A 9,909-nucleotide genomic window follows, 5' to 3' on the forward strand; every position below is an offset into this window, starting at 1 on the left:
AAGTGAAAAGGATCATTTTACATTTTTATAGTTAAATTATTAACGAAGTTTAAAATTAATATTCTGCGCAAGTACTACCTAAAGGAAAGAGATTACTCATAATATTATATAGTCACTATTTCATTTCCTAATGTAAAATAATCTTATAAGAAACGATTTGGAAATACATGGAACAGGAAATATAAGTGATAGAAACCGACGTTTCGGTGCATCTTGCGCCATTATCAAGGTTGCATAATTAATTAAAAAGCGGTTCGTGAAGAGGATTTGCATAAGAGAGTGCCAAACTAATTACATGAATACTTTAGCACGAAGAGAATCAGACTGTACATTCAGTGCTGGTTTAAGATCTTGAATACAAAGCATTTCATTAATGCTTAATGCTTAGCCTCTTCACAAACCGCTTTTTATCTTTAATTATGTAACCTTGATAATGGCGCAAGATGCACCGAAACGTCGGTTTCTATCACTTATATTTCTTGTCTAAAATAATCTTAATTATGCTTTTTTTTTTCTTTTTCATCTTTTTTGTACTCCATACTCAACATTTGAAACGGAACGTAAGAACAATGCTCATTATTTTTTCATAGATGACAAACATATTTTCTACAATAGTGGCTTTTGGTTGGGCTTTATTGACAAGGTGGTTTCGAAGTCTGCAATCTTAAATATTTTATGAAAATTTCAAGAGAAATTTGAAGTAGTTTTCAAATATATTGTTAAACTGATTTCCATGGAGGGGAAAGTAAAGTAACATGGTGGATAATTTTCGTGGGGAAAATGCTGTTAATTTGTATTTAGGAAACTGACCGAGCGCAATCCAATGCATGGATCCATTCCGTGACTGTAACTAATTGTAACGTAAATACTATTAAGACGTTTTAAAGAGGATATCAGTGCTGCCTCCCTCAGAAACCTGTGAGCTAAGGTCTGTAATAGCGCACGGACAGAGCCACTCTACTGTTTGTAGTGTCACAAATGTCATTCCTATTTACTGAAAAAAGGAGCTATCCTAGCTTAAATCTTAGAAAGAATTCTCGATCTGAAGAGGAAAAAACTTAATAGACTTTTCCCGCATTCCACTTCAGTGCGTTCGAACAATGGCACCAGAGCGAGGTTGGAGTATTGTATTTTTGTCCACCGTGACTTCGACTTGGCGTCATTGTTTGCTGGAATGCGGGAAAGGTCTATTGTCGCATTCTTAAACTAATTCTTTGTGAGGTAAGCATTGATCATGAAGGAAATCAGACGAAATCTTATTCAAACCCCTAACGCAGATTTTGTAAATGTTAATCCTAGCAGATTATCTTCAGGCATACAAACACGATTTAAAAACTTTACTGAAGTATATAATTAAACAACCTTGTAGGTCCTCTAAGTTTGAGAAGCAATTTTATTCAGTTCACTTGGTGACAAGTAAAGGACAAAAGTTAAATAAACACCCACGATTTCCACAAGTTTCTTGTTTCCTGACAGGATAAGCACCGCATTACTCTTGATCTTGTGGTGTCAACACTTATCTTTTTAATATCATTGGTAATTACTGACCAGAACTGGTCCGTCATCACTTTTAATAAAGACAAATGCGGCCATGTATGATCTTTTTTGTCTCTGATCATTAAGTCGCCAATTTTGTTGACTCTTTTTCAAACAGGGTTACAGACATGTTCAGTCAATGGGCGTGACAACCAACTCACCCTCCCCATCCCCTAATCCTAGCAGTTATCCAATCGCATTCTTCTGAATCATGCAGAGCTCATAAACGCAGGTCCTCAATATAAAACGCACGCAAAAAAACTTAGAAATTATAAACATAAAAAAGAAACCGCCCCAGTCTTCCCGCAAATTTACTAGTCTTTAACTGCTTGGTGAAACTTTCTGAAATTCAAATCACGTTCACTCATTACTATTCATATTTCAACTTCACCTTCGCACGCGGTAACTACCAAGTGAAGGGAAAGTAAAGTTACATTGATTCTCAGTTTAATAATCTTCAAGAAACTAGTTCACGCGTTGAAAATGTACGTATTGAACGACGACAAAGAGGCTTTTGTCTTACCGTGTACTGAAAGGGCAGTGAACAAGTGAATGTACCTATTTGCAGAGGAGGTGAACGCTTCAAGCACACCGTCCGTAGTGTCGAGGTAACTCATTATAGTTTCCTTACATTTAGTCTTCTCTGTGCATGTTGTTTAAAGAAGATTATTTCTTTACTTGTAATATTCGCACCGTGTGCGAATTCAAAAGGGTTTGCTCCACTACGTCGAAACCGAAGTTTGTATGTGCATGCCTTAACGTACGTTGTTTACGTGGAATAACATGGTTGAAATTGAGCGAGTTGTACATAATTCCGTCCTTTTTGACAACCCTGATTTAATGAAATCTAATTGTTTTTTTCGGGTGAATCTTTTTTGTGCCCGAAGCAAAAATGAAAATCTGTCATATACGCGATTTTTTTCCATTCACTGAATATCCGTAATAGTGATTATTTTCCTCAAGAAGCTTCCGTTTCAAAGATCGCGCTTGGACTGTTATGCAAAACAAATTGCTCATTCCTCGCTGTATCTGATGCAAGATATATTCCTATACTTGAAAGTCATTCAGTGTTTCTAACAAGTAAAATATGTTATATCCCGACAGTGACTTGATTTTTCCCAGTGGCAAGTGTGTCTGTTCCCGAAAGTTCTTAATAATTAGCTATTGACGTGCTTCCTACGTTTAATTTTTTTTAGGACTTAAAAATTTTCCGAGGAAGGGGGGTGGAAGGCGTGAGGATGTACATTTTCAGGAATTTCACGAATCATCCATTTATCTCCTTTATTTTTGGAGTCATATTCTCGATGTCTTGGCAAGATTGTACCTTGTGCATCAACAAGCAAATCACCGAAAGGTAACAAAAGTATTGTTTGTGTTAGTTTATAGCAGTGCCGGATACCATTTTCAGCAACGGGAAGGGGAGAGCGAGGGTGAACTTTCAGTAATTTGAAAACTTGTTTGGTTGGCACGAACGATGGCAGTCTTGATTAAGACGCTGGATTTGTATGGAACCCATGCACTAATCGTAATATTAACCAGACTGAAATGGTCTTACATAGCGTAGCTAGATTTGTCTCGCACGGCTATTCCAGATTAAGCCATGTTACTCCTATGATTAAACAACTCGGATGGCACACCCTCAAACAACGTAGATTATTGTCCAGATTAACCATGTTCTACAAGATTCATCGAGGCTTAATGGGCATTCCACTTCCATCTGAGGTGTTCCCTCTGGACAGGGTATCTCGACTTCCAAATGGTTTACGCTGTTGCCACTTTCCGTGCAGCTGTAATGTCTATAATTTTTTTTTTTAATCCAAGATCTGTTGTGGCATGGAACCAACTACCCTTAAGTAATTTACCATTACAGAGTATCTCTATTTTTAAAATCAACAATTTTGCCCACTATTAGATCTTTGGAGTGATTTCACTTATGTATTTATATACGTATTTATTGATTGATTTATTTATCTATCTCTTTGTTCATTCATTCATTTATCTATCTATTAACTTTTCTGTTATTCGATCACTTAGATAGGTAATTTATTCATATACATGTGAACTAGATTTCATTAGTATTTTGATGTTTAGTCCTATTACTAGCTAGGTTAGAGTGTTCTTAAGTTTAATTTAGATTTTATTATTGTAAATGTAGATTTTTGTTTAACTTAACTTCAAACCTTACAGTATAATTTTTACCTTTTTTTTTCAGTTTTTAGTATCCAATTAAAGCGTTAAAGATTATCTTAAAGCCTGGAACTAGCCGAAAGCCAAAAGATAAGTAATTTATTCGTATCGTAAGCTGGTCTTTAGCCGAAGGGTGTGGATGTTGAATACTGAAGGTTTGTCAGTGTTGGATATGTGGCGAAGTAACGTTTAAGGACGTGTAAGCGAGGTGAGTCTGCAAGGAAGTATTCAGGCCTCACTACCGCTTGATTTGTTTTGCACTTATATGGAAGATGTCACTGTTCATCATCTTGAGCTTCTTGATAATGGCTGAAGAGGACTGTGTACCACATGCATGGTCAAAGCTCAAAACCTGAGGTAACAATGACTGTTAATTATGGTATAAACAATGTCTGGTAGCTTATACGTGTAGACACTACTGACCCCGACTTGAGAGTTTTTTTTTTTTTTTTTTTTTTTTTTTTTATAGTGAGAAACCTCTCGGTAATGGTAGGCTATATATTATAGCGGAGTGTATGGCGTGTAATCATTTTGATTTTTAGAGTTCGAAAACCATCCCTTCACTTAGTTGTCTTGTTTAGTGGGGAAAGGGGGAGAGGGGATTGCAGTTTGACACTAATCGAACCTGACTTTGCTTTGCTGTAGGACAATTATCAACTAAGACAGGAAAACCCTTCTCAAGGAAAAATTATGCAAATGAGAAATTTTTGTATAGCCGACACAAACCCAAAAAAGTAACAGGGTGTTTTCACACCTTCCAACACACAAATCAATACACCGTTCAATGAGAAAATTCATAGTGAACATTTTGACCAGGGGCCATATATCAGTTGATGAAACCAACTGAGGGGGCGGAGGGATGGACATACCTTCCCCCAAAGAAAATTTGAAAATCTAGATTCTCCTAGATGTTATACGTGGTATTTGAAACCAGAAGTTGGTTGAGCCTTCGTATGACACCTCCCCCTGGATTCGTATATTCTTGTCAGTTGTATCTCCGAGTACAATTTCGGGGCCGGTTAAATAAATCTTGACATCAGTACTTTTCATTTCTTTACATATATGTGAAGGGCACCGTATTAGACGGGATAGCTTGGAGAACTGGAAACAGCGAAGACGGCAGAAGATTGGATGATAACCATATAAGGTACGTTTTAAAGATTTATTGATTTTTGTTTAAAGTGTCCCATGATCAAATTCTCGATATCCATTTATTTACATTTTCGTGTACAATAGGTCTTTCCTAGATATCTTGCTAAATTTCAATCTATCACGAACATTAGAGCTGACGTTTTTTGGACCTTTATTTCGGAGAATTTAAGACCACTATGAGTTTTCCTTGTTCCAAGTCTTAGTTGAGAATTGGAGTAAATGACGTCGTATTCTCAAAAATGCCACACGGGTTGAAATTTTAATAATTATAAAGAATAACTCAACCTTTGGCTCTTATATCCGTGCAATTTTCTACACAAAATGCTAAGAGCCATATTATAAGTGCATAACTGAAGGCCAACCACCCTAACGTAAGTTGGTGAGCTGTAGGCTTGGGATAACAGACTTTTGGTACTTTTGGACTCCATATGAAACCAAATGAAACAGAGCCTACAAGGTCATTATGAAATCAACCTTCCACCATCATTTGTCGGCACTAAGCAACGACTTTTATCAGTTAGTCAGCTGCCAGAAATTTCAGTCCTAAACATCATGCTTCTGTCCATTTCCTAAGTTTTCTCCAATGCTTAGCAAGAAAGGATTGATCTTTTTTGCTTTCTCCGACAGTTTCTGGATGACTGATTTCATTAACAATGGAGCAACTAACGAAGAGATAGGAAAGGAAGTTACCTGTGTCAGTTGCAAATTGTAAGTACAGTTTTCTTTTTCAGTAATTAACGATTATTCCTTGGAGACTGGGACTGTTTCATGTATTGTTAAATGTTTCCTGGGGACAATTTTAAGTTTCTTGTTAAATGTTCTGACTTGTTTTATTTGTTTGTTTGTTTGTTTTGTCCAAGAGTTTGTTCTGCAACGTCTTAATTAGGGCCTCTCCTTTTTTTAAATCCTCTTGGGTGACACAAAGTGAACATTTTCAGTAGTCTTGAAATAGCTACTGAATTGTTTTGGAATCTCTCACCAGGCTGTCAACACTGTAAAAAAAATGTTATTGCAATTCTCTGTGTTTGATATTCTGAATTTTGGATGACTGCATGGTCCTTTCCAATTTCCTTTAATGATTTGACTCATCCTGGCTGGATCTCTAATACTGTCAGCAAGAATACAGTTATTTATTAAAACGCTTATTCTAATAGTTTGTGGACGATTCAGGATGATGGAACAGTTTGCAAGGATTTGGAAAGAGCGTCTTTGTTTATTTGCAGCAGGTGAATATAGTTTCTTCTCTAATGTTCCAAAAAATGTTTCCCTTTTGAACTGGGAGTCGGTTAAAAACCATGCACCGGATAGCCTCCTTCAAGGCTAAGGGCAAGGGCCCTGGCAAGTCATCTGCCAGATAAATAAAAAAAAAGTATTTAAAGATAAGACTTGCCCAGTGGAAGGAAAATTTTCAGAGCTGCATGCATGCTTGTCCAAATGGCATTTAAGCTGGATATTTCAAGTTTTTTTCAAGCCCTGATCATGTAATGCTTCTTTCCAGAGAGATTAGGCTGAAGCGTTGCGCCATGTCCCTGCAAATAACGGCTGATCGAGAAGGAGACTATACATCAGCTAATTTAAAGGAAGAGTTTGTAATCCGCCGTGTTAACCTTATCCATCCTTAACCATCCTTGTTTCTTTGTGGTTTATTATTATCTCTTAGCTGTTTTTCTATCTTAGTAACCTGCTATTTTCAGGTTTCCTTCAATTTGATTTTGTACATGGCCAAAATAACTCAAAATACCTTGACTGAACTCCTTTAACTATTTGAATGTTTACGGATCGCGACAGTAATTTAGTGGGGTTTTGTAATAATCATGCACAACGCCAACCATTCACCTTTGGTTGATGATATGAAATCCAACACTGGCTGGGCCAGGGATAGGGGGACAACCTTTTATTTCATTATAAACCAGACCCCATACAGGTGCAACGTCATAAATGAATCTCCCACAATCATTTGCCAGTGCTAAGGAAAGATTCTTCTTTAAAGTACATTAATTATACCTGCAACAATAATGCAACAAGTCAGCTGCCAGAAATTTTGGTCCATGATTCTCAGTTGTTAACACTGTAATCTCCAATAACGAGCGAGAAAGGATTGATTTATTTGCTTTTTCCTAAAGCTTCTGGGTGACTGATTTCAATAACAACGGAACAATTAAATAATAAAAAGATTGGAAAGGACCTTATCTCTGTCATAGCTAATGGTGAGTACAGCTTACGCCTTTTTTTAAAAGTAAAATGCATATCTTCTTGGTGACTCTAAGTCCCATCTTCTTCCAAATTCTTCTGGGAGACTATTTGAACTGATCCAGAAAACAAGAACCTGTGATCAGACGCCAATTCTTTTTCCTTATGTACAACAACAACAACAACAACAACAACAACAACAACAACAACAACGTCTTTTATTTAAACACGGTGGATTTTAAAGCTAATATAGCTTATGGGGCCGTGTAAAACATGTTAATAGGATAATAAAAAATTGAAAAATGCAAAAAGATATGAATAAAATCAATAAAAGACGAAATCACTGTCAATCTGGGGACCCATTTGCGGTGACTCTTCACTAAAGTGCAAGTTTCTGAGGGCGGGAGACTTTTTTGCCCTGTACAAAGGCCATCAAGTCTTCCGAAACTTATGTCATAACTACATGTACCCTCACCCTTTTGATCACACTGGACGATCTACCAAAATTGTTACTCCTGGTTTCCAACCATTTACTAAAATGATGTAAGGATTTAGTTGAGCTTGGAACTGAGAGTTTAAGCGTATGCTGGCAATCAAATCGCAATTAAAGCATTCTACATTTATACTTGCAAAAATTTTTGGACGTGTTATTTCTGACGTTTGATGTTCTGACACCTTTTATCTCATTTCGGACAAATATTTCAGACGCTTTACTGAAACATAGTTTATGTAAATTCATGCCTACAAAACACGAATTAGACTGAAACAAAACCTGTGTAAAGGAAAAAAAAATTCAATTTTTTAGATCCCACAGGGGTAATGATACATAACTTGGAAAAAATTTCAAACATTAAATTTTGAACGTTATATTTTGGATAATTTTCGGACGTTATCTCTTCGGTGAAATTTCTGAAAGATTTCTTAGACACATTGCTGAAACATAGCTGATATAAATTTACCTCCTCAAAGCACATTTTAACCTGAAACAACATCTGTGAAAATAATGGTTTTACTGCACCCTCAAGGCTCAGCTAAACTTAGCTTAAGGGTGCTATGATTAACACTTAAGTCCTACAAAACTTTGCACCAATTTTGTGATTTCTAGTCATTTCTTTTGTCGATTTAAAGAGATTTTACTAATCAAAACAGGATTCTGAAATTAGCATCTCAAGAAGTTATCAAACTTGCAAAAATTGAAAAGGCGTTAGGTCCCGCTGTAAATAGAGACAAAAGTTAGCACAGAACCTCAAAAATATTGTTTTGATTGCTTTACGAAACCATGCATGAAATGCTATTAATTGATGTTGTTTTGTAAATTATGCCAAAATATATAGCATCAATTTTAGTGGGGGTTGTTATTTCGCATAGGTTGCAATAATTTCACCACGCTGGTATTCCTGTTCTTTATAACTAGGGAAATAATATACGTTAACCGTCTAACTTAAACATTAGCTACAGAAATGCATTACGACTTATACTTTATTGTGATTTTTCCTCCTAGATTCAAAAACGAACATCGGAACGTTCACTGGAATCACCAAAGAGTGAAGCAAGGCAAAGCAGATCGTGATAAACTGATTTTGGATAAATGCTGTACTTTTTTAGTGTCCGATGAAAAAGTCGACACAATTGTCTTAGATTAAAAATTTTCGCTTTAAAAGCGAACGAATCTTTCAAAGCGACTGGGAAAAAAAGTCAGAAAAGTCTTTTGGCAGGAAAATTTATCAAGGTTAAAGATACTGCGCTTTTAAAAGATACAAAAAGTTGGAAAAAAAACTAAGTCTTTTGGCGGGAAAATTGACCTTAGGAAAAAAAAGTCTGCGCTTTTGAATGGGGTGTGGTCTTAAGTTAAAAATATACTAAGTCTTTTGTTGGGAAAAATCTTGCTTTGTACAACAGATTTGTCCCATCAAAAGTCAAAGTATATGGTTGATTTCCGACTAGACTCTGTTCAAAAATGCAGAATTTTTTTCTTTTTGGCAACCCTATATAGTCAAAAAATAGTAAAAGAGATAGCCTACATTTCGACTAGTTTCCAGGCCCCTTTTAAAAGCGCAATATTTTTTTATTTCTTTTGTAAAATGAAAAACAAAAGAGAAAAAGCGAAAAATAGTTTTAAAATATTTTGTTTTAATTTTATTTTTTTCTACCATTAATGTAATTTACAAGTTTTATCAAGGTAAACTTGTTTACAACACTTAGTTGATACATCATGCTATTAAAGAAGTTGAAAAACTTCAGTCTGAAAATGATTTGCAGAAACTAATAACACAAAATTCCTTTATCAAAAAAACACTAGCTAATAAACACCCAAACATTATTACAAATAATACGAATCTCGAAATGTCTAAGTAAAAAAAACTAAAATACAGACTAGTGAAAAAAATATCATTTTTACGAAGGATTGTTATACTAAATGTCGAAGTTATTGATAAACATTAAACTAAATTCAAACAGGCGCATTACTTTTGTACCTTGGTTTCAAGTAACCATTTGCATTTCCAAAACAATTACATTGAGTTTCATGGTCAGCAAAGAAAAAAATAATAAATCGATATGTCACGGACTATACAGTTCATACGCTAACTTTCATTTTTGAAACTTTGTTGCTAAAACGATTTCCTGCATAGTTTAGTGCTTGTCGAAGTTGACAGTCAATCAAACAGTCAAATTCAAGAAATTCCAGCCGTATACACGAAATTAACGACACACAATTCAAAATCTGATTGATTTGCTGAAAGCTAGGATTTGAGTATAATTTAGTGCATGAGTGTCGCATTTGACTGCAAATGGCTAGATTCAAGACGTCAATTCCAGCTGACTGCTGTAAACAAACAAATAAAC

At 35.5% G+C, this 9,909-nt stretch overlaps 1 long non-coding RNA gene across 1 annotated transcript in view; it reads left to right on the forward strand.

Moving 5' to 3' along the window:
* Positions 1 to 4,157: 4,157 nt before the first annotated feature.
* LOC110055097 (uncharacterized) overlaps positions 4,158 to 9,909 on the forward strand; it is a 5,771-nt gene continuing 19 nt past the window's right edge. The window contains exons 1-5 of the long non-coding RNA XR_002297288.2: positions 4,158 to 4,870; positions 5,503 to 5,583; positions 6,030 to 6,101; positions 6,999 to 7,082; positions 8,567 to 9,909. The exon at positions 8,567 to 9,909 is cut by the window's right edge and continues 19 nt beyond it. This is a non-coding gene — a long non-coding RNA (uncharacterized LOC110055097). The remainder of the gene's footprint in view (positions 4,871 to 5,502; positions 5,584 to 6,029; positions 6,102 to 6,998; positions 7,083 to 8,566) is intronic.

This window comes from Orbicella faveolata, unplaced genomic scaffold (assembly GCF_042242905.1).
Source record: "Orbicella faveolata isolate gen_17 unplaced genomic scaffold, um_ofav_v1 contig_35, whole genome shotgun sequence".
Classification (NCBI taxonomy): Eukaryota; Metazoa; Cnidaria; class Anthozoa; order Scleractinia; family Merulinidae; genus Orbicella; species Orbicella faveolata.